The sequence below is a fragment of the Bidens hawaiensis genome, unplaced genomic scaffold (assembly GCF_021521415.1).
Source record: "Bidens hawaiensis isolate Kalapana, Puna unplaced genomic scaffold, B.hawaiensis_p1.1 tig00004702_1, whole genome shotgun sequence".
NCBI lineage: Eukaryota > Viridiplantae > Streptophyta > Magnoliopsida > Asterales > Asteraceae > Bidens > Bidens hawaiensis.
In genome coordinates, this window is record NW_027491288.1 from 364,786 (window position 1) to 368,142 (window position 3,357).

The following is a 3,357-nucleotide window of genomic DNA, read 5'->3' on the forward strand; positions in this document are numbered from 1 at the left end:
ATCGATCAAAAACAATAAATTATCATCGAGTTACAGACCAAACAATAAATGAGTACGAATCTGTCGGAAACTAGTATAATAAAACTCAACTCTAACATGTTTGATGTAGTCTAAAATATACATATTATTATATAATTATTTCCCACTTTTAAATACTTTTGAGCCAAATCTTTATTAAATATTAGTATTATTTGGTTCATATGTGAGTTTAATGGTTTCTAGAGACTATGAGCTAAAAGGAAGCACTTTTACTAAATTTGAAACCGACGAATAAAGGATCGATCATATGTTATATACTACTAATTAACTATTAACTAGTATATGTTATTTTAAAAAGAAAAAGAAAAAAATATATAAAAGAAAAGAAAAACGTATCTCAAAATAATAATAATGATAATAACCATAATAAATAATAATAATAATAACTATGATTAAGTGGGTCAGCATATTATGTCTTATTAGAGTTTATTTTTTTAATCAGGCAGGGCCCATGTGATTTCTTGAGATGGACTTGAATAGGAGCCGCCATTAGAAGAATTATATATATATATATATATATATATATATATATATATATCTTTGGCGGTGGAGAGGTATATATTTGCTTGGAGCCGGCCCTAAGGAGAGCTGTGACTTGAAGCTTGGCGGAAGAGACAAGTCAGAAAGGCTGCAGCAATTGAGTTTGATTGGCAAAATACACAGTGCCATCATCTTTCATTATTATTGTTCTCTTGATTTTCGTGACATGGGGTGAAAAGCAGAAGACAACAAAAGTAAAGTGGAACATTATTATTATTATTATTTTCTGGAAGTGTTCGGGTTCACACCTACTCATTCAAACACGGTTATCTTTATTATTTTTATTATGAATTTGGGTGTTGAACTTTTTTATTTTAGTTTCTTGAGCATTGTTATTGGCTAAACTCTTTTTAGCTGCCTAGGCTTTAAATGAATATTTGTTGACTTTTGGTTTGCTTGTCGGTATTGGGTTATTGGTGTTGGACTAATATTATTGTAATAAACTTTTTGAGGCTTTTAAGATAAATATGCATGCTTAATATTAATTTACTTTTATTCAATAAGTTCCATATGTGTCTTTGTGAATGTCTTTAGTGTAGACGCATATTAGGTTACCTACTGTGTGTTCGTAACTAGTTTATGGTTTATGGTCAACATATTCCATAGGAACTATTGTTTGAGGGTTTAGAGATTTTAAGTATTCTACCTATCTTGAGACTGAGAGGTAATAGATAGTTGGGGTTGTTTTGGTCATTAGGTGGTTTGGGTATAGGTTACACGAGAGTGGATTTCCCCATTATTGTCTTTTCATTTTTGCTATTCAAAGTCTTTTTGAGCATCTTTAGGTTACTCCTTACGTCCTTAACACTCCCGGATGAATTGTGATTAGTGATATTGAGAGGTGATCTAGTCATTAGAGTACTTAAATATTGTTGGAGAGACTAAGAGGTAATCCAACCAACCGGTTTGCGTCATACGTCCCTTTGGTAATCCTTTTAGGTGACACTCAGAGAATGATCAGGGATCCACTAGGATGTCTAGAGTGTCGTATCTTTATATCCCGGTTCCATCACAGTTTTCATAGCCGATAAGCATACAAGATTCACAAATAGGATTTCAAACCTAGGTAACGTCTTTCTAGTTATTGTTTCGTCTAAGTCTTAGAGTTTTAAGTTTAATTTATTAGTTCAAATTAGTTTAATTAATTAGTCTAAATAATAATTAGTTTTAAAATAAAATAAATAAAAATAAAAAAATAATTTAGTGTCAATGTCAGTTTTAGTTTATGTATTCTTTTGTTCGTAGTTTATAAATAAAAAAACATAAAAACCCAAGTAAATATATTTATTAAGTTTTTAGTCAGAGTTAAATTTTAGGTGTCGCTAGTGTCCTTTGGGTTCGATATCCGGACTTCATTAGGCTTTACTACAGTTGATAGGTACACTTGTCTGTCTAGTGGTCTAGCATTTGGGTAGTGTAGATTTGTAAATTTAAAACTAGAGTGTCTGGGATAGGTTAAGTTTTTATAGACCGCTTTCAGCACATCAAGTTTTTGGCGCCGTTGCCAGGGATACTTAGGCGATAGCGAAACTAGCTTTGATTGATATACTTAATTAATTCTTTGGTCTTATTTGTGTGTCTAATTGTCATTGTCTAGTAGGTCTTGGGGAGTCTTTTTAGTGTGTCTAGTAATTTTTGTAACATTTTTATTATTATTTTATATTATATATATATATATATATATAAAAAATTTTTTTACATATATTTAAATTTCTGTAAATATTATTATTTATATATTTATCTAGTGCCTGTGATCTGTTTTGTTTGAGTGTCCATTGCAATTATTATTATGGAGCATTACTACAGTAACCGACAGCATGGATACAATTATAGTCATCGGGATCGTTTTAGGGAAGTTTTGTGTGAGATATGTGGTGGACCCCATTGGTCATATTGTTGCTATTATTCACAAGGGGATCGCACATACGAGTATGAAGATCATCGACCTTACTCACAACCGTATGAGCCTCAATGTCAATCACCATCTATACGCGAGCTCGCCAGATTCACCGATGAGTTGTTGCAAAAATGTTTAAATAGTTGTGATCGTTGGGATCCAGAGTAAAGTAGAATTAGAACTGAGCAACATATAATGGAATTTGATGAAGTAGTTAGAAAAATGAATGAGAATTTCAGGGTATTGAGCGACTGGTTGGCCGAAGATCGAGAGGAGCGTTTAACTAGCAGTACAGAGCAAATTGTTTGCGAGTCAGAACACACCCCGGAATTAGAGACCATAATGGACGATGAATTCCAACCTCCGGTTCGGAAGAGCATTAGCAATGTTGGCTTAGATTATCGGTATTCCATGCTTTGGTACTTTGGATCCAAACCCATTGATGATGATTTATGGGGTGATGAGGAGATAGAGGTAGTAGAGTTGTCTAATAACACCGAGGTTGAAATTTAAGAGGGCAATGAGGTGATGAAGAATGACATGGAGGAGGAGCACATTCCTTCATGGGAGTTGGAATTTGGTGACGATTTATTATATATGCCTAATTCGTGTTGTGAAGAAGAAGAGTTTGATCCACTTGGTGATTTAAAGCGTCTTGAAGATTTACTGTATAACGAGCCAAGTGTGGGAATCGAGAAGGAGCCTTGTGAGGAGAGCCGTGAGGATGTAAGTGATCCAGTTCCTATGACATTACACCTAGAATTTGATAAACCAAAACATGAACCGTACTCAATCTCCATTCGGGACATGTTGAGGTTTGGAAAATTGGATAGAAGAGAAAGGATACCGAGCTCAGGGATCGAATTTTTCATAGGAAATTG